This window comes from Grampus griseus (genome assembly GCF_964374135.1).
Source record: "Grampus griseus genome assembly, chromosome: 1".
NCBI lineage: Eukaryota > Metazoa > Chordata > Mammalia > Artiodactyla > Delphinidae > Grampus > Grampus griseus.
In genome coordinates, this window is record NC_139017.1 from 41262303 (window position 1) to 41284701 (window position 22399).

Here is a 22399-nt window from a genome sequence, read left to right on the forward strand (position 1 = left end):
GCTGCCTGAGCCCGCAGGCGAAGTCCTCGTTCCCGTGCGCTGCCCGGCGGGCGGTCACTCAGGGCCAGGCCGGGCCGGGAGAAAGCAGCGTCACTGCGCGGTGAAGGCCCGCTGGCCAATCAGCGGCACCCTCGCCCGCCGGAGCCAATCGGGGAGCTTCCGGAGGGGCGGGGCGGGAGTGAGTGTGCGGGGCGGTAGAGGAGGAAGGCCAAGCTGGAGGTCTACGCTAGGTGTTCTCCTTCTGGATGGATGCTGTGGCCAGAAGTCCTCCGACCTGGGCGTGGGCGGGCGGGAGGCGAGCTTTGGATTGGGCAACTCGGGACTGCGAACGAGGGGCTAGGAGAAACGGGGGAGACAAAGAGGCAGACATGAGTCTCTCCACCTAGGGGGGCTCCTCTAGGGACAGGTCTAACACTGGCAGAGGACAAACTTGGCCTCTCGGCCCAATGCAGCTCTCAACATCGGACGCTGCCTTTAGAGCAGACAGGAGCACGTTTCATAAATTCGTGCTGTCTCGGCAGAGGGAGAGCACCGGAAAGCATTTTGATCCAAATAAAGAGATTTCTTCAGAAATCTGCCCTTGTGAAGTTGGAATCTCTGGGACGTGCTGTGCCTGAGCAGGCCCTGTTGCTCAACATTCTCCCTTGCACCAACACTTGCAGTTAGTATTTACTGGACACACATTCAGTGGCTTCCAAGCACCACACTTGCTTTGAAAGGTATGTGCCCCACACTGTCATGGACTCTGGGGAATAAAAAATAAAAATGAGACATATTGCCTACTCTCAAGAGCACACGTAGCCTTGTAAGTGTTCCTGGACTACAGGAAAAGTCAGTCCTGCTACTTCTTGGGAAACTAAATTTGAAGGAAAAAAAAAAAGACTCCAAGTATTCATTATTAAAGTGGAATTGAAACTAGGGGTATCTCACAATGGATTTAATCTTAAACGGTAGGGCTTCCCTGGTGGCGCAGTGGTTAAGAATCCGCCTGCCAATGCAGGAAAAAGAGGTTCGAGCCCTGGTCCAGGAAAATCCCACATGCCGCAGAGCAAGTAAGCCCGTGAGCCACAAATACTGAGCCTGCGCTCTGGAGGCGGGGCCCCGCAGCTACTGAAGCCCATGCGCCTAGAGCCGGTACGCCACAGGAAGAGAAGCCACTGTAATGAGATGCCTGTGCACCTCGACGAAGAGTAGCGCCCGCTCTCCACAACTAGAGAAAGGCTGCTCGCAGCAATGAAGACCCAATGCAGCCAAAAATAAATAAATAAGTTTATTTTTCTAAAAAAGTGTTGCTACCTAGAACTCTAAAACCCAGTACACTTTCTTTTTATTGCCTCTTAACATCATTATTTTGGTAGCATATAAAAATATATCAGATACGTCTCAGTGCAGGTGAAATACTACATAATCCTAAACCTGAAGAAATATGTGCATTTTATGTCTTCCTTGGTCATCCTATATAAATTGCACATTCCACTCCTAATCCCCTTCATTTTTCTTCTTAATGCTTAGCACTCTAAAATGTCATTTTGTTGTTGGTGGTGGTGGTTATTTCCTCCTTCCCCACTAAAACGTCAGTTCTGTGAGGGCAGGGCTGAAAGTTGTTTTGCTTTGCTGCTGTTGCTGTATACTGAGAACCTGAAACAGTACTTAGCAGTAGGTGTTCAATAAATATTTACTGAATGACTGCAACTAACAAGCATTGGACATTTTAAATAATTACTTATTTTTAAAGTGAATCCATTTCTTTTTTAAAAAAATTGTAAAGTTCCTCTGCAAATATGATTTTCTAAACACTGATTTAGATATTATTTTAGATGACTGAGTGATGTCCTCTGAATGAACAAATAAATGTGGAATCCAAAGGACTTCATTCTTAGTTAAGATGTCTATTATATGGATTTCTGAAAAATGAACTAATTGCATTGCTTAATATTCAGTACAACTCACTATTCATTATTCTGAGGCTTTTTTTTTTAATACCTTCACGAACCATGAAACCTTCTACATAGCTCACACACACACAACAAAAACCTGTTCAGAAAGGGAATCAGGGACTTCTCTGATGGCGCAGTGGTTAAGAATCCACCTGCCAGTGCAGGGGACACGGGTTCAAGTCCTGGTCCGGGAAGATCCCACATGCCACGGAACAACTAAGCCCGCACACCACAACTACTGAAGCCTGTGCGCCTAGAGCCCGTGCTCCACAACAAGAGAAGCCACTGCAATGAGAAGCCCGTGCACATCGGCGAAGAGTAGCCCTCACTCGCTGCAGCTAGAGAAAGCCCGAGCACAACAACGAAGACCTAACACAGCCAAAAATAAATAAACAATAAAATAAATAATTTTTTTTAAAAAAGTAATCCAATGGATAGAATTTCATTTTATTTTTGATTCTTTTTTTTTTGATGCATTATTGACGTACAACACATGTTAGTTCCAGGTGTACAACATAGTGATTTGATATTTCTACACATCTCAAAATGATCATCACCAATGAGTAGAATTTTAAACGGACCTTTCTTTACTTGCCCCAGTAGTACCTCCAATCCACATGTTCACAGTAAACATTCAGGTATCTGCAAACTTCTCACCCCCTTCCTGAAACCAAAAAGTGGCAAATTATATTAGGCTTCATTTCCCCATTATCCAGTGAAGATTGGAGATTGTCTTCTACCAGACTGGAAAGATAACTTTCCTTTCTGCACAGAAGCAGCTTCCTGAATGTACTCCTGCAGGGAGGCCATTCTTTCTGATTCTTTAGGCTCCATCTGTTCAGAGATAATTTGTCTTGTCTATGTCCTTAGCAAGAATGATTGGGGTTGGGAGTTGGGAGTCCTCTGAGTGTCCCGGATACCAGTTAGCATCTAACTTCCCTCCATGGTGGACTTCCCTGGCGGTCAAGTGGTTAAGACTCTGTGCTTCCACTGCAGGGGGCACAGGTTCGATCCCTGGTGGGTGAACTAAGATCCCTGCATGCTGCTCGGCGCCACCAAAAAAAAAAAAAAAAAAATTCCCTCCAGGCTTTTACCAGCTGGTGCCTATCTTATTCTTTTCCACCTTGTCATTTGTCTTCCCTGCACTTAACAAAGTTCTGTATCTGACACCATCATCATCTACATGGAGCATACCACCAAGAGGATCTAGAATAGTGGAGAAGAGTATCAGATCTAGAGCCAGGCTACCTGGAGTTGAATTCCAACTTCAGTACTCACAAGCTGTGAGAACTTGGGCAATTTACTTAGCTATTCTGTAATAGTACATGCCTCGTTAGATTGTTGTTGTGAGGATTAAGTGAGTAAATAACACCTCGCACATGGTTTAGGCATTCTTTTTTTTTTTTTTTTTTTTGCGGTACAGGGGCCTCTCACTGTTGTGGCCTCTCCCGTTGCGGAGCACAGGCTCCGGACGCGCAGGCTCAGCGGACATGGCTCACGGGCCCAGCCACTCCGCGGCATGTGGGATCTTCCCAGACCGGGGCACGAACCCGTGTCCCCTGCATCGACAGGCGGACCCTCAACCACTGCGCCACCAGGGAAGCCCGGTTTACGCATCCTTAGTTACAGTTATTGAGATAGTCTACTATAGTGGTTAAGGATCCAGGCTCCAGAGCCAAATGACCTGGATTCAAATCCTAGCTCTTTGACTTACTAGTTGCATGACTTTGGACTAGTTACTCTGTGCCTCAGTTCCAACAGAGAAAATGAGGACAATATTTTTCATGAGATGGTTGTAAGAAATAAATGGCTAATAAATATAAAGTACTTAAATGGTTCCTTGATCCCTGATGTACAGTAATACTCAGTAAAATATTATCTATAGCCATTATTATCAACTCATGTCTCCTCAAAGTCATATCACATTCTCGTGTTATCTTAGATTTGATCCCATCTTGTCTATTTAAACCTGCTTGGATTGTCCTGGAGCTACTCCAAGATCTTTTAGACGGAATTTATGGTGGCAAAGTCCCTCTCTGGAAGATGCGCTGAGGATGTCCCTAAAGGGCAGTACACAATGGCAAATGCTAATTACTCTTAGCCTCACAAGAGGGAGATTTCTTGTCATCGGAAGTGGCCAGGGCTTCCCTGGTGGCGCAGTGGTTGAGAGTCCGCCTGCCGATGCAGGGGACGCAGGTTCGTGCCCTGGTCCGGGAGGATCCCGCATGCCACGGAGCGGCTGGGTCCATGGGCCGTGGCCGCTGGGCCTGCGCGTCCGGATCCTGTGCTCCACAGCGGGAGAGGCCATGGCAGTGAGAGGCCCACATACTGCAAAATAAATAAATAAATAAAAGGAAGTGGCCAACTGTTGAATGCACCACCACGTGACATATCTAGACAAGAGTTAGATGAAATATCTGTGTTGGACTAGGTATGTTGTAGATAAGATTCCCAAACTCCATGGAAAAGTGAGCTATGTTAGATCTAAGATTTTTTCTGACTTTAAGTTTCTATGATTTATGAAAAGTAAGATATTTCCAATGAAAGGATTTGACAAAATTTGTATGCCTCTTTCAACAAAGTTCCATAAAGGAACAAATGGAGTACAGAAAGGGGAAAGTTCAGCAGTATCTCTTTGTATTATCATTTTAATCTCTTAACCTTGCCTCTTCTCTCTTGAGGCTTCAGTGGTAGATACTTATGTTCCAGTTTAGGCATGAATCATACTTTATATCATGGATATATAACATAACACGAACCTTAACCTCTGCCATAGAGGACAGTACTGAGAACATCACTTGGCTGGGAGTCAAGATGAGTTTGAGCTACATTATGGATGTGAAAATGCCAAGTCAGACCAATTTGAATGAGTAATAGTTCAGTGATATGAGATCTGAGTGACACCCAGGAGACAAGGTCCAAGATACTATTAACAGTGATGTGGCTATTCCTGAGCAAAGGTTTCCTGAAGTCTAAGAGGGTAAGATACAAACCAGAACAAGGTCCCTAGATGTAAAATCCATGTTTCATGGAGACAGGTAAATTTTAGCAACATTGTTTTCAGTTGGCACCACTATTACCATGTCTGTTCACCTGAGTGGCCAAGGCAATGCTGTTCTACGCTGTGGAAAGGTTAAGTTGGAATAGAGGCATGGAGGAAGCTGGAAATCAGAATCCTCCCGTGGTGTATTTTTCCCCCCATTGAAGTGATTTATCTGTATCTATACGTTACATTCCTAGAAAAAGAATCCTAAGGATTTTCCCTTATGTGTGTTTTTGTCTTGCTTCCTCTTGGTCCATGATGTCAGCTAAGTTCATCAGCACGATGAAACCAAACTGACAGGATAGGAGCAGATTATTCTGCCATTTTTCTAGATCTTTGAGTTACACACCTAATCTAGGGCTGATCACTGCACACTTTAACTGCCCAGGAGGTTCACAATTCTCCCAGCACTGTGATCATCAATGACTTTGAATTTACCAATGTCACCATGCTTCAACATCAGTTAGAAGCCAGGCAATGACTTTGAAGCGATGCCTAGTAAGGATTTGACATTTGGGCCTCTTTTTGGCATTGTTGATGCTCCTGAGAGCATCAGCCAGGACATTCATGCCTACCATTGTAGTGGCACGGAAAGATGGTGGAAACCATGTGTACATTTTTGTGCAGATGTGCTAGGGATTTAATTCTGAAGTGGGAAGAGCGTTCTGCCCTAAAACATCTCCACGGATTTACTAAATTAGATCCTGCCTCTCTTAATCTGGCTTAAAATTTGCCTATTGAGTGATTTAAGTATAACCAATGTCAAATCACACTAAATTATCCATATTACATCTTGTTCCTATTCCCTTTACCTGAATGAATTTATCAGATTTGGCATGTTGGTTTTAAAGATGGTGAGATTCGGGCTTCCCTGGTGGCGCAGTGGTTGAGAGTCCGCCTGCCGATGCAGGGGACACGGGTTCGTGCCCCGGTCCGGGCAGATCCCACATGCCACGGAGCGGCTGGGCCCGTGAGCCATGGCTGCTGAGCCTGCACGTCCGGAGCCTGTGCTCCGCAGCGGGAGAGGCCACAACAGTGAGAGGCCCGCGTACTACAAAAAAAAAAAAAAAAAAAAAAAAAAGATGGTGAGATTCATAACAACAAATTTAAAGAAGAGATTTCCATTCACACATTTACCCCTGATGGCTCCCCTACCCCCAGCCATAGTCATTTGAGCTTATTTTGTTTGTTTTTTAATGTTAAGGGAGCGTTTTGTGCTCAGGAAAACAAAAGAAAACATGGTTACTTGTGTTTAAATCAATACAAAATTTATTAAAGTTGTTAATTTCAAATTTCAATCTCAGCTTCAGTGACATCATGTAGGTAGCGTGAAATTGACCATAATGGGAATATGTACACAGTGAAACTGGCAAATGCTGCATCTACCAATGCACCACTGCTAAAAATCTAACAAAACAAATCATCCGAAGTATTTTAAACACTACTTACAAACTTAATAAGTCCAAAATTTTTGATTAAAACAGATTTTCTTAAACAGTGAAATACTGTTTGCAAAGAAACTCTTTTACAGCTGTGAGATAATAGAAATATATATATATATATCGGTCTCTGTCACCGCCCCTCACCCCATTCCTGGCACAGATCTCCTAAAACCCTTGTAATTTCCTAGTTGATAAGAGCACTAGGAACATCTTTTGTTTTAATATTTGGTCTTTCTAGTTCCTAACACAGAGTTGATAAATCCCTTGGAATTTCCCGGGTGATAGCAGTATCATTAGTCACTTTTAATGAGGTACTCTTGGTGGGCTGCTGGATGGGGACTGGCCACCAGAAAGACCAAGTCATGATTAGAAGCTTGGACTTTTCAGTCTCACTTCCCATTCTCCAGAGAGGAAAGAGGGGCTGGAAATGAAATTAATGATCAATCATGCCTACATGATGAAGCATCCATAAAAATCCCAAAAGTACTGGATTAGGCGAGTTTCTCTAACACCCAGCGAACACCTGCAGGTATGGAAGAGTAGTGCTTCTGGAGAAAACATGGAAGCTCCACATCATTTCCCACATACCTTGCCCTCTGCATCTCTTCCATCTTGATGTTCATCTTACCCTTTTATAATAAACCAGTAAACAGTAAGTAAACTGCTTTCCTCAGTTCTGTGAGCTGCTCCAGCAAATTAATCGAAACCAAGGATGGGATCATGGGAACCTTGATTTAGAGTCAATCAATTAGTCAGAAGCACAGGCGACAACCTGGACTTGCATTTATTTGTCATCCGAAGTGGGGAGAGGAGCAGTTTTGTGGGACTGAGATCTTTACCTGTGGGATCTGATGCTATCTCCAGGTAGACAGTGTCAAAATTGAGTTGAATTGTTGGACACTCAGAGGGTGTCACAGAATTGCTTGACATGGAAAAAAATCCCACACATCTGGTGTCGGAAGCGTTGTCAGTGTGATAGTAGTGTCAGAGTAAAGAAGAAACACATGGGAGGAAGAGTTTTCCCTATACAGAGCTTTCCAATAAAAATACTACAAGTGAGGCTTCCCCGGTGGCGCAGTGGTTGGGAGTCCGCCTGCCGATGCAGGGGATACGGGTTCGTGCCCTGGTCCGGGAGGATCCCGCGTGTCGCGGAGCGGCTGGCTCCGTGGGCCGTGGCCGCTGAGCCTGCGCGTCTGGAGCCTGTGCTCTGCAACGGGAGGGGCCGCAGCAGTGAGAGGCCCGTGTACCACCAAAAAAATATATATATATACTACAAATGGGGGACTTTGCTGGCAGTCCAGTGTTTAAGACTCCATGCTTCCACTGCAGGGGGCACAGATTTGATTCCTGGTCAGGGAACTAAGATCCTGCATGCTGTGCGGATCAGCCAAAAATAAATACGTAAACAAACAAACAAAAGGACAAAAAAAACTACAAGTGGAATAGCAATTAAACATAAATTAAAATCACAAGTCTAGTAAGTCAGATTCTCTAATATATCAGGGTCTCTTAGCCATTCATATATTTAAACTAACAAAATTCATACTGATTATTACGATTACAAAAACATTACCAAAAATATTATGATTTCTTCATTTTCTTGTAAGCAAAAAAATTAATAAACAGAAACCGCAATTAAATAGAGTTGGGAGACCAGCAGGGGGCGCTCTCACACCCTGCAGCAACAGCAGAACGCAACAGGAAGAAGAAAGACTCCTTTCCTGAAAAGGACTCAGCCAATGAAAAGCCACGGACTCTTTGTCTACTATAGCCCTCCCAACTTCTTTCTCCCCTCAGTAAAAGCATTCTCCTTTCCTTACTGTACAGGGAACTTGCATGTGGCTCGCCATGGTTGCAGACCCTGAATTGCGATTCTCTACTGATCTGAATAATCCCACCTTTGCTGGAAAAATATCTAGCAGTCTATTTGTTTCAGGCCAACAAGTCATGCAAACAAAGCTCAATTCAGTCCACTTTGTGAGACCAATACCATCTGGGTCCTCTTCCTTGCCTGCCTCTGGCTAAACTTACCAAGGTCAATAGGAGACAATCTCCGGATCCAACCCCATCATCTGAGAAAATTCCCACACTATCAGTTTTTGATAAATCAGTCATTTACGGGAAATCAGTCTCTTAGTCCTTAATTTTGTCTTCCTGAGGGCACACGCGAAAGATTCTCCATTTTATCTCCTCCAGTTCTATTTTGGATTGCAATTCTTTCACACTACCATAACAAGTCAAATTCCTCATGTCCAGGCTTGGGAGGGTGAGGTCGCTAAGACAGTGCCCCTTTGGTCAGGAGTGGTGAAGGAGCTGGGCATGGCTGAGTGTAGAGTGGAGACAATAACTAGAGCAGAGGAGGACTGGCAGAGCAGAAAATAAATCACACCACATTAATCCTCGCAGTGCAGCCAGGATGCCATGTGCATGTTTATCATGCAATCGAACTCATGATCTGCTAAGATTTGCTCTCCATATTCTCTCAGTTAGGCCTAACTACCCATCCTTTAGGGTCCAAGTCAGCTCAGCTCCCACCTCCTTCCTTAGTCTTTCTCCATGACTGGAGCCCCTACAGACTTCTCTCTCTTCTGACCTCGTAGCACTATTAGAGCCACTAGCCGAACTCTTCCTGGCAATGTTACTTAGCTTCCCTTTGCATATTTTATCCCTTTTCTGGATTTGAGCTTGCTAAAGCCAGGGACTGTATTATATAGTATCTTATTTTATAACTCCCTCAGTACTTAAAAAGGCTTTTTACTTGGCAGTTCATGCTGTGTGGAATCACTTGCACGTAACTTGGTAAATGCTTTTAGATGGCAGTGACTAACATTAGGAAGATAGCCTGCTCCATTATTGTAAAATTTTAATCTATATTACACATTAAATCATGCCTCTGTCCTTCTGAAATGTAACTAAACACAGTTGAAATTTAATTTTACATAGTTGGCCACAATTGTGCATGCCTAGTGTTGTATCCTATAACCTTAGAGTGGGAATGAAGTAAGACCTTGGTAAGGTTTGGTGAAATGTGAAATAAAATAGATTCACTTATGTCAAGGGGTTTTAAAATGGAGCCAGGAACCCATTAAGGAGGTGAACCTCACACACGGATGGAACCATGGACTTCTGAATTGGGCCAAACCACAAATATTCCAAGGACTCTGCAAGAACACCTGAAACTTGTCACAGTTATGGACCGGACTTTCCCCTCCCTTTAGTGTTAGCCTTATCAAACCTGTTTAGTCAACACTAGCTTCTGCCTCCAACTACAATTAAAATTCTTTGTAATACAAATCTCCCGTCTTTGCCTTTAAAAGCTCCTGACTTTTACTCCCCAGCAGGACGCTGTTTAGGTTGCTATCAGAATCTATGTGACCTGAATTACAATTCTTTGATCCCCAAATCGGTTCCTTCCAAGACACAAATTCTAAACTTTCTGAAAAAGATTTCTCAGTTACAAAAGACTGGTAACTCTTCTGTCACCCCCTCCAGCTCCTCAAGTCTGTCCTCCACACTTCCCCCCATCTCCCTCCTTCTTTTCCTCTTCCCTTGCTGAACTCCCTTTTTACTCCCCAAACCCTGAGGCCTCCCTTGATCCTCCACCCCCAACCTCTTTCATTCAACCAATTCAAACTCACAGGTTTAGGGAATTCCCTGATGGTCCAATGGTTAGGACTCCGCACTTCCACTACAGGGGTCACGGGTTCGATCCCTGGTCAGAGAACTAAGATCCTGCAAGCTGTGCAGTGCAGCCAAAAAATAAATACATAAATAAATAGACAAAATCATACATTTAAATTGAAACCTAATAATGAGAGCACCCTTTTAAATCTGATTTACATACTTGGGACTAAGGCAGAATTGCTAGCTATAGCCAAAGGGATTTCCAAGTTTACTGAGAACCCTCACCATTTTGCAAAGGAATTTAACATTGTCATTCAAATCTATGAGCTTGTGTTTCCTGATCGCCCAACTTTGGATGGCTAAAACTAGCTGGAATAATCCTTTAGAGGATCTTCAATGTTTCATGCCAGCTGACAGCTCTGAAGCCAAAGAAATACCAAAAACTTTACATGAAGCCATTTCTTGGGCCTTCCCAAAACCTGTTGATTGGAATAAAATCAAAGCATGCACTCAAGGACTAACAAACTTGTGCATGACTATTACAACAGACTTGAAATTGTTTTCAAGGAAAATCCTGAACTTGTAACGGAGCAGCACCTTATGGAGCCTTCCCAGGAGAGGCCTTCCCCCATATCCTCTGTTTTAGCTTCTCTCTGAAGTACCTAGATAATAGTTTTTTTTTTTTTTTTCTTAGAGTTCATCTCCATTTATGTCAACATTACATGTTTAATGATGACTTCAACATTATATTTGCAGTTTTAATATAAACTTAAGTAGGCTTTAATTTTTTTTAATAATTATCTATAGAACTACTTTTAGGCAGGCAAAACATGTTCAGTGATTTTTTTTATCCTCAGCCATTGTCTTATTGCTCATTTTATCAAATTAATCCTTCCTGTCCCAAAGAAAATTAAGAGATCACTATTATCTATAAATTGGGGGATGAGTTATAAAGTTTTTGTATATTATATGTTACATACATATATACAATATACATATGCATTTTATATATGTAAAGTATCCTCCAGTTTTACAAATTTTTAGTTACAAGTCCTAAGAGGGATAGAATATATAGAGACTACTTATTAAATCTTATTTGGGAATTACTGAAATAGAATGTTACCATATTTGCCTCCTAATAACAAACACCATAAAACATAACTCAGGCAATAAATGGAATTCAATGAAAAATTTAAATATTCTTACAAACCACAGAGACTACAAATGCCAAAGAAAATCTGATGTCTATTTAGGTCACTAAATAAACATTTTTCAGTAAAATCTACAGATAAAGAAGATTTCAGACTGAATAAAAAAAAAGACATTTGGAGGAAATTTATCTTTAAGTTCGAAAGTCACAAAATTAATCAACTGTGTCAAAAATTAAGTTCAACACATTTCTTAACAAACACAAAGAATTCCATACAAGAAACTGATTATAAAATTCTGATAGGACTTCCCTGGTGGTCCAGTGGTTAGGACTCTGGGCTCTGAACGCAGGGGGTCACGGGTTCGACCCCTGGTTGGGGAAGATCCCACATGCCACATGGCAAGGCCCCCCAAAATAAATAATTTACAAAATTTTTTAAATACAGAGAAAGGAAAAGAGAAATGAAAAATAGTAAGGTCTAATGAATAGTAAATATTATATAAATGAAAGCAAATAAATCATTTATTGCAAGAATTTTTTTTTTTTTTTGCGGAACGCGGGTCTTTCACTGTTGTGACCTCTCCCGTTGCGGAGCACGGGCTCCGGACGCGCAGGCTCAGCGGCCATGGCTCACGGGCGCAGCCGCTCCGCGGCATGTGGGATCTTCCCGGAACGGGGCACGAACCGTGGCCCCTGCGTCGGCAGGCGGACTCTCAACCACTGCGCCACCAGGGAAGCCCTGCATGTCTTTTTGAATTATGGGTTTCTCTGGGTATATGCCCAGTAGTGGGATTGCTGGGTCATATGGTAGCTCTATTTTTAGTTTTTTATGGAACCTCCATACTGTTCTCCATAGTAGCTGTATCAATTTACATTCCCACCAACAGTGCAAGAGGGTTCCCTTTTCTCCACACCCTCTCCAGCATCTATTGGATGTCCAGGATGGACATCTTTAGATGGTTATTAAGAAATGGAATAAATAAAAATGACATTAATGGAATTAAAACAAAGGTTTTAATACAACACCACCTGTAACAGGGAAGAGCCCATTTTGACTCTTCGGATCTGTTTCTTCGACTTTAACCTTTGCTTTTCGTTGCTTTTGTTATTATAATCATACATAGTGGCCTGCCTCAGGGAACCCTGCCCCTCTGCCAGAATGTTAAACTAAAGTGCCTTTGTTCAGCTCACAGGGAGGCAATCTGACCCTGCCCACCTGTGAAGGGCTGCAGAAAAGAAGGAATTAACACATTCCCTCCCCAGCGCTGGCCAAGCCAGGCAAAACTAATGGCCTTTTTACTTTACTTCCTCATCTCCTCCCCCTCTCTGTTCTATAAAAGAAACTGGCATCCAGACCCCATAAGATGGTTATTTTGAGACATTAGTCTGCTATCTTCTTGGTCTGCTGGCTTTCTGAAGAATAAAGTCTTTTCCTTGCCTCAATGCCTCCTGTCCGATTTATTGGCCTGTGTGGTGAGCAGAGTGAGCTTGGACTCGGTAACACACCTAGGATTGGATGGAACAAAGAGATCCCCTGCTGGTTCCCCCAACATTAAAGGGCCTGGAACAAGTCTGCTCTATTTCCCACAATTAAAAAAACTTTTTAAAAGCCTGCAAGAAAATTACACTGAGACACCTGACCAGTAATTGCTTGGGGACAGTTAGGATAATAAATCAAGTTAAATACTGACAAAAGGGCCTGAGTCCCTTGGCTCAGTCCCTCAATGGGGATCTCAGAGCCTTTTATACAAAAATGGGTAAAATGGCTGGAGATAAAACGTACGTTTCTGAGACTTCTTGTTTCAGAAGATTTGTTGATGGGATCCTAATCAAGGCTAAAATTAAAGGTATAAGAGTTGATAGAATTGAGGTGACAGTTTATAAAAATTGGTATATTTGAATGGACTTTATACAAGATGGTTAGATCTCTTTTGCCTAATTAGATTGTGGGATTGAAACTGTGCACCTCAGGTTGGGACTTGAACCCGTGTCGGGACTCGAACCCAGCCAAAACCCTGATTGGGACTTGGACCCATGGTCTTTTAATTAGAATCACTCACCTAGTGTCTGGACTTACTGAAGCTCAGGTTCTTTGTGTCTCAGCACAGAAGGAATTCAGCAAGAGGCAAAGCGATAGGCAAGAAGTAGATTTATTAATATAGGACACTTGTAAGAGATGCAAGCGGGCAGGCGAGGGAGCTCTGCCCTGAGAATTAAGTGGGCTACAATTTTATAGTCAAAGGAAAGGGAAAGTGTTGGAAGCCATCCTGGAGTCCCTGCGCTGTGACAAAGTCATGATGCAATCAAAGGCAGGACTGCAAAGCAGCACTGTGCCAGGTCGGTGGACTACATCTCTATTGATGTTAAGTCTGCTTGTGTTAAGGAAACAGCACAAGGGGGATTTGTGCCCAGGGTTAGGAAAATGAGAAAAACTACTACCCCCCCCCCTACTATTATTACCACAAAATGGAAAGTACCTATTCCGGCCTCAGGAAACTGGGAACGCAATACACAATCTGGAAATATAGGGATGTTCCTATGGAAAACACCCCCAATAGAACAACAGTGGCCCTACGAAGGGGTTGTTGATGATTTTGCTTTCATATGGGTCCACTATAAAGAAAGGTTAATACTCTGGCAACAATTGCCAGGTGATAAACAGGAGCGTAGGAGGTATTGTAAGTGCTACTAGTGGAGTCAGGTACACAGGAACTGTAGGATAAATTGTAAATATTTTCAAGGCACTATTCAAAAAACTTGCCCATGCAGAAAGAACACGAAGATTGCACTTCTGTAATAAAAACTTACGTAATAGCTTGGCTTAACTACTAGAAAATAACCTGCAACTAATGAAAACTTAGAAAATTATCTTGTTAGTACATCTAAAAACTGGGGACATTTTCAAAACACTGATAAAAACATTTTGAGGTTAGAACATGTTAAGATTTTTAAATTTTGTACATGATGATGAAACCTGCCTACATATAAACACCTGCTCTAAAAAATAAATTTAGCTTAATGTGCTGACATCTACAAGGGTGTCAGTTCTCATTTCCTTCGCCGACGCCGTCCATCCCTCAGGTTTCCCTGGACTCGTTGGAGCTGGACTCCGACAGGAAAGGGGAAAAGATCCCCTTCTTCGAGTAGACATGAGGCTTACATCACTAGTTCCTCCTTCGTATCAGGCTGGAGAGTGTCTGACCCTATGAGAGCAAACTAGGATTATCAGTAGAAAGGTGGTAACATTTTTCTTCCACCTAATGGCCTGGGGCATATCTCCAGAAATGTTTTCTTTAGGGAGTTCCCTGGTTGCCTAGTGGTTGGGATTTGGTGTTTTTATTTATGGCTTTATAGTTAAGCTAGGCTGCTTCGTTCCACAAGTTCCAATAGCTTTCTTGAGTGATCATTAACTTACAGTGGGCTCCCAAAGTTTTCCTAGGTTTCCCTCTCTATGTATAGTCCCCTATTGGGACTTCTACAACTACGTGTATAACTATCCTATTCTATCCCTATCAGGAAAGGCATTATGTCTCACTAGGGAATGCTTCCTCTGCCTGGTATAAGACAGGCACATAAATCTGCTGCTCAGGCAATATTAATTAAACATACTAAAGGAAACCAATAGGGTTACCTGAGCCCACACAGTATAAAATAAAAACTGGGGGCTAATATAAGCAATAATGGAGGGTATTATTTTTTTTCTTTTTTTGCCCCTAGGGTAAATGGCTAGACCCATTCAGAAAGAGGGCCTCGGTTGTATGCCTTGCGTAAACTTTTGAAAGCATGATAAATTGAACCCTAAAGTTCTAAAACATAGAACTCTTGATATCCAGCTTAGTTGGAAATCTTCTCTCTCTTTTTTTCTGATATAAAAAAAAGAAAATTAAAGAAAATGTAGTTGGGACTTCCCTGGTGGTGCAGTGGTTAAGAATCCTCCTGCTGATGCAGGGGACACAGGTTCGATTCCTGGTCCAGGAAGATCCCATATGCCACGAAGCAACAAAGCCCATGCGCCACAACTACTGAGCCTGTGAGCCTAGAGCCTGTGCTCCGCAACAAGAGAAGCCACCGCTATGAGAAGCCCGTGCACCACAACGAAGAGTAGACCCTGCTCGCCATAACTAGAGAAAGCCTGTCTGCAGCAACAAAGACCCAACACAGCCAAAAAAAAAAAAAAAAAGGAAGGATGCTATCCTATCTGATTCTTACTATAATAAAAAAAAGATGAGAGCTGGAATAAGAAATGTCTTCTTTAGGGAGTTCCCTGGTTGCCTAGTGGTTGGGATTTGGTGCTATCAGTGCGGAGGCCTGGGTTCGACCCCTGGTCGGGGAACCATCCTGCATGCCGCGCAGGACAGCCAAATCACAAAAACAAATAAGTTAATACAAATTAAAAGAAAAAAAGAAAAAATATAGAAATTAAGAAAAAAACGGTTTAAAAAAGCTTTAAAAAAAATTGTTTCCTTTAGTATGGCAGGTCCCCATATGCATAGAGGGGAGAAGCTCTTTTTGCCTTTCAGCTGGGGAACAGCTCCTAGAGAATGCAAAAAGAGTTGCTTTTCCAGACCAATTGAGTTTATTCCTATTTTTCAAAAGGTTTAATGTTAGAAAATACTTGAGTAGTATTTAATACGTTTATAGGTTAGAGGAGAAAAATATGCATCTAAAAACAAATAATAAACCCAGTGAAGACATACATATTATCCAATATCCATTTTAAAGAGTAGTTTGAAAGATGAAATACTGGACTTCTCAACTGCAATCAGTTGGACTTACTGTCTCCATTCCCTTATTTATTTATTCACGAATTTTTCTTCCAGTTTTGTTGAGATATCATTGACATACAGCACTGAAAACGTTTAAGGTGTACAGCATAATGATTTGACTTACATACATCTTGAAGTGATTATCACAGTAAGTTTAGTGAACGTCTATCGTCTCATACAGATACAAAATTAAATAGAAAAAAATTTTTTCTTGTGATGAGAACTTTTAGGATTTACTCTTAAAAACTAACATGTAGGGGCGGAGTCAAGATGGCGTACTAGGAGAACGTGGAATTTGGGTCTCTGCACAACTAGGGCACCTACCAGGCACTGGAGGGGGACCATGGACACCTAAGGGGACGGGAGGAACCCCCAGCGACTGGGTAGAATGTGGGGCATGGTGGGGAGTGAAGGTGGAGGAGAAGTGGAGGCAGGACGGGACTGGCGTCCCTGAGGGGTGGCTGGGGGAGGGGAAGGGATCCCACGTCCGAAGGGGGAAATTGGAGAACCATTGGGAGGGCAGAGGATCAAATGGGAGCACGGACAGGTTTCCCGTGCCCACTTGGGCCCCCAGGAACCTGCTGAGATCCCTGGCCTGATCCTCTGCCCACCTAGGCCCCCTCCAGCCATGCGGGTCCTGAGGGAGTGGGAGGGAGGGAAGGGGGAGCAAAAGTAAAGGCCGGACCTCCAGGACCAGCACCCCTGAGGGGTGGCTGGGGAAGGGGATGTGTTCTCACACCCAGCAGGATCCACCCACGGTTAGGGGGCCAAAGGGGATGGGGGAGACCCTAGGGGAGACCATGGGGGGGGGCACGGAGGAATGGAAGGGAACGCGGCCAACGCTTTCCCTGTCCACTTAGGCACCAGGGAGTCTGTTGGGCTCCCGGGCCTAATTCTCTGTCCTCGGAGCCTCCCTCCTGTCGCCCAGAGCCCGAGCCCCACCCCTACACCCGCACCCAGGGCCCTACCTCTACACTCGGAGACCCCCTCTGAGACCCCCTCCAACTGCACTGTGCCTAAAACACACCCACACACCCTCACCCAGGGCCCTACCTCAAAACTCCGGAACTCCACACTCCAGAGGCCCTCCTTTGGACGCGCTGCCTCTCTCCCTCAGCCCACGTGCTAAGCAGAGGCACTGCCTAGGCCCCGCCCAGGCCCCGCCCCCAAGGTCTTTTCCTGCTGTGAGGGTCCTGAACCTAGGTCCCGCCCCACACTCAAACATCACCCCCCCCACTCGCCTAGGTTCCACCTAACCCTAAACCTTGCCCCTGCCTAAGTTCCACCCCCACCCCTAAACTCCACCCCCAAAGGCAAGGGTTTTTCTTTTTTTCCTCTTTCAGATTGGGGTTCTGTTTTACCTTGTTGATTCATTGTTGTTGATTCATTTATATTTTTATTTTTCCTAATAAATCTTTTATTTTTCTAATTTTATTTTATTCTTTACACTTTGTTATTGTTCTCTCCTTTTGGCTTGTTCCCCCTGTCCCCCCCTCCCCCCTTTTTTTATCTGTTGTGGTTTTATTGTACCTTGTTGTAGTTGTTTCAATTATATTTTTATTTTTCCTAATATATTTTTGATCTTTCCAATTTTATTTTGTGTTTTAATTCTTTGATATTGTACTACTCCTTTTTTTCTTTTTTTCTGCCGCTCCACGCAGGTTGCAGGATCTTGGTTCCCAGGCTGGAGGTCAGACCTGAGCTCCTGCAGTGGGAGCTCCGAGTCCAAACTGCTGGACTAACAGAGAACCTCAGACCCCAGGGAATATTAATCAGAGCGAGGCCTCCCAGAGGTCCTCATCTCAGCACCAAGACCCGGCTCTATCCAAGTGGCTGCAAACTCCACTGCTGGAGGCCTCAGGCCAAACAACCAGTAAGATAGGAATAGAGCCCCAGCCATCAAAAACAAACAAACAAACAAAAAAACAAAACACGACAAAAAAATATGTTACAGACAAAGGAACAAGGTAAAAACCTACAAGACCAAATAAATGAAGATGAAATAGGCAAACTACCTGAAAAAGGATTCAGAGCAATGATAGTAAAGATGATCTAAAATTTTGGAAACAGAATGGAGAAAATACAAGAAACATTTAACAAGGATCTAGAAGAAATAAAGAGCAAACAGACAGTGATGAACAACACAATAACTGAAATTAAAAATACTCAAGAAGAAATCAATAGCAGAATAACTGAGGCAGAAGAACGGATAAGTGAGCTGGAAGATAAAATAGTGGAAATAACTGTCAGTGAGCAGAATAAAGAAAAAAGAATGAAAAGAAGTGAGGATAGTCTCAGAGAACTCTGGGACAACATTAAATGCACCAACATTCGAACTGTAGGGGTCCCAGAAGAAGAAGAGAAAAAGAAAGGGTCTGAGAAAATATTAGAAGAGATGATAGTGCAAAACTTCCCTAACATGGGAAAGGAAATAGTGAATCAAGTCCAGGAAGTGAAGAGAGACTCATACAGGATAAACCCAAAGAGAAACACACTGAGACACATATTAATCAAACTACCAAAAATTAAATACAAAGAAAAAATATTAAAAGCAGCAAGGGAAAAGCAACAAATAACATACAAGGGAATCCCCATAAGGTTAACAGCTGATCTTTCAGCAGAAACTCTGCAAGCCAGAAGGGAGTGGCAGGACATATTTAAACTGATGAAAGGGAAAAACCTACAACCAAGATTAGTCTACCCAGCAAGGATCTCATTCAGATTCAGCGGAGAAATTAAAATCTTTACAGAGAAGCAAAAGTTAAGAGAATTCAGCACCACCAAAGCAGCTTTACAGCAAATGCTAAAGGAACTTCTCTAGGCAAGAAACACAAGAGAAGGAAAAGACCTACAATGACAAACCCAAAACAATTAAGAAAATGGTAATAGGTACATACATATCGATAATTACCTTAAATGTAAATGGATTAAATGCTCCTACCAAAAGACAGACTGGCTGAATGGACACAAAAACAAGACCCATATATATGCTATCTATAAGAGACCCACTTCAGACCTAGGGACACATACAGACTAAAAGTGAGGGGATGGAAAAAGACATTCCATGCAAATGGAAATCAAAAGAAAGCTGGAGTAGCAATTCTCATATAAGACAAAATGACTTTAAAATAAAGACTATTACAAGAGACAAAGAAGGACACTACATAATGATCAAGGAGTCAATCCAAGAAGAAGATATAACAATTGTAAATATTTATACACCCAACATAGGAGCACCCCAATACATAAGGCAAATGCTAACAGCCATAAAAGGGGAAATCACAGTAACACAATCATAGTAGGGGACTTTAACACCACACTTTCACCAATGAACAGATCATTCAAAATGAAAGTAAATAAGGAAACACAAGCTTTAAAAGACACATTAGACAAGAGGGATTTAATTGATATTTATAGGACATTCCATTCAAACACAACAGAATACACTTTCTTCTCTAGTGCTCATGGAACATTCTCCAGGCTAGACCAAATCTTGGGTCACAAATCAAGCCTTGGTAAATCTGAGAAAATTGAAATCATATCAAGTATCTTTTCCAACCACAACACTATGAGACTAGATATCAATTACAGGAAAAACTGTAAAAATACAAACACATGGAGGCTAAACAATACACTACTAAATAACCAAGAGATCACTGAAGAAATCAAAGAGGAAATCAAAAAATACCTAGAAACAAATGACAATGAAAGCACGACGACCCAAAACTTATGGGATGCAGCAAAAGCAGTTCTAAGAGGGAAGTTTATAGCAATATAAACCTACCTTAAGAAACAAGAAACATCTCAAATAAACAAGCTAACCTTACACCTAAAGCAATTAGAGAAAGAAGAACAAAAAAACCCCAAAGTTAGCAGAAGGAAAGAAATCATAAAGATCAGATCAGAAATAAATGAAAAAGAAATGAAGGAAACAATATCAAAGATCAATAAAACTTAAAGCTGGCTCTTTGAGAAGATAAACAAAATTGATAGCCCATTAGCCAGACTCATCAAGAAAAAAAGGGAGAAGACTCAAGTCAACAGAATTAGAAATGAAAAAGGAAAAGTAACAACTGACACTGCAGAAATACAAAGGATCATGAGAGATTACTACAAGCAACTCTATGCCAGTAAAATGGACAACCTGGAAGAAATGGACAAATTCCTAGAAAAGTACAACCTTCTGAGACTGAACTTGAAGGAGACAGAAAATATAAACAGACCAGTCACAAGCACTGAAATTGAAACTGTGATTAAAAATCTTCCAACAAAACCCCATGACCAGATGGCTTCACAGGTGAATTCTATCAAACATTTAGAGAAGAGCTAACACCTATCCTTCTCAAACTCTTCCAAAATATAGCAGAGGGAGGAACAACCCCAAACTCATTCTACGAGGCCACCATCACCCTGATACCAAAACCAGACAAAGGTGTCACAAAAAAGAAAACTACAAGCCAATATCACTGATGAACACAGATGCAAAAATCCTCAACAAGACACTAGCAAACAGAATCCAACAGCACATTAAAAGGATCATATACCATGATCAAGTGGGGTTTATCCCAGGGATGCAAGGATTCTTCAATATATGCAAATCAATCAATGTGATACACCATATTAACAATTTGAAGGATAAAAACCATATGATCATCTCAATAGATGCAGAAAAAGTTTTTGACAAAATTCAACACCCACTTATGATAAAAACTCTCCAGAAAGTAGGCATAGAGGGAACCTACCTGAACATAATAAAGGTCATATACAACAAAGCCACAGCCAACATCGTTCTCAATGGTGAAGAAATGAAACGACTTCCTCTAAGATCAGGTACAAGACAAGGTTGCCCACTCTCACCACTATTATTCAACATAGTTTTGGAAGTTTTAGCCACAGCAATCAGAGAAGAAAAACAAATAAAAGGAATCCAAATCAGAAAAGAAGAAGTAAAACTGCCACTGTTTGCAGATGACATGATACTATACATAGAGAATCCTAAAGATGCTACCAGAAAACTACTAGAGCTAATCAATGGATTTGGTAGAGTAGCAGGATACAAAATTAGTGTACAGAAATCGCTTGTATTCCTATACACTAATGATGAAAAATGTGAAAGAGAAATTAAGGAAACACTCCCATTTACCATTGCAACAAAAAGAATAAAATACCTAGGAATAAACCTATCTAAGGAGACAAAAAATCTGTAAGCAGAAAACTATAAGACACTGATGAAAGAAATCAAAGATGACACAATCAGATGGAGAGATATATCATGTTCTTGGATTGGAGGAGTCAACACTGTGAAATGACTATACTACACAAAGCAATCTACAGATTCAGTGCAATCCCTATCAAACTACCAATGGCATTTTCCACAGAACTAGAAGAAAATATTTCACAACTTGTAGCCAAAGCAATCTTGAGAAAGTAAAACGGAGCTGGAGGAATCAGGCTCCCTGACTTCAGACTATATTAGAAAGCTACAGTAATCAAGACAATATGGTACTGGCACAAAAACAGAAATATAGGTGAAGGGAACAGGATAGAAAGCCCAGAGATAAACCCATGCACATATGGTCACCTTATCTTTGACAAAGGAGGCAAGAGTATACAATGGAGAAGAGACAGCCTCTTCATTAACTCGTGTTGGGAAAACTGGACAGCTACATGTAGAAGAATGAAATTAGAACACTTTCTAACACCATACACAAAGATAAAGTCAAAATGGATTAGAGACCTAAATGTAAAGCCAGACAGTGTAAAACTCTTAGAGTGAAACACAGGCAGAACACTCTATGACCTAAATCACAGCAAGATCGTTTTTGGCCCACCTCTAGAGAAATGGAAATAAAAACAAAAATAAACAAATGGGACCTAAGGGAAACCATAAACAAGAAGAAAAGACAACCCTCAGAATGGGAGAAAGTATTTGCAAACGAAGCAACTGACAAAGGATTAATCTCCAAAATATACAAGCAGCTCATGCAGCTCAATATCAAAAAACCTGCGCTTCCCTGGTGGCGCAGTGGTTGAGAGTCTGCCTGCCGATGCAGGGGACACGGGTTTGTGCACCAGTCCGGGATGATCCCACATGCTGCGGAGCGGCTGGGCCCGTGAGCCATGGCCACTGAGCCTGCGCGTCCGGAGCCTATGCTCCGCAACGGGAGAGCCAGAACAGTGAGAGACCCGTATACCACAAAAAAAAAAAAAAACAAAAAAAAACAAAACTAGACACTCTCCTTTCACTGGATAAATCCTGTGGGAAGTCAAACAGGTGGTAAAGGATCAAACTTTAGCCTATTCCACGCCATCACAGTAGCACTTATTTCTTACCTGTGGGAGCCACCCTTGCCAGAAGAAATGGTTTCAGTTCATTTGGTGGTTCTATTTAACAGGGCAAAGTAAGAAGCAGTGGTATTTCCCAATCTCCTGCTAGG

At 42.2% G+C, this 22399-nt stretch overlaps 1 pseudogene across 1 annotated transcript; it reads right to left on the bottom strand.

The window, feature by feature from the left end:
- Nucleotides 1-5173: 5173 nt before the first annotated feature.
- On the bottom strand, nt 5174-5579 carry LOC309837342 (small ribosomal subunit protein uS8-like; annotated as a pseudogene). The gene has a single exon. The product of its transcript is annotated as a small ribosomal subunit protein uS8-like (transcript).
- Between the last annotated feature and the right edge of the window lie 16820 nt (nt 5580-22399).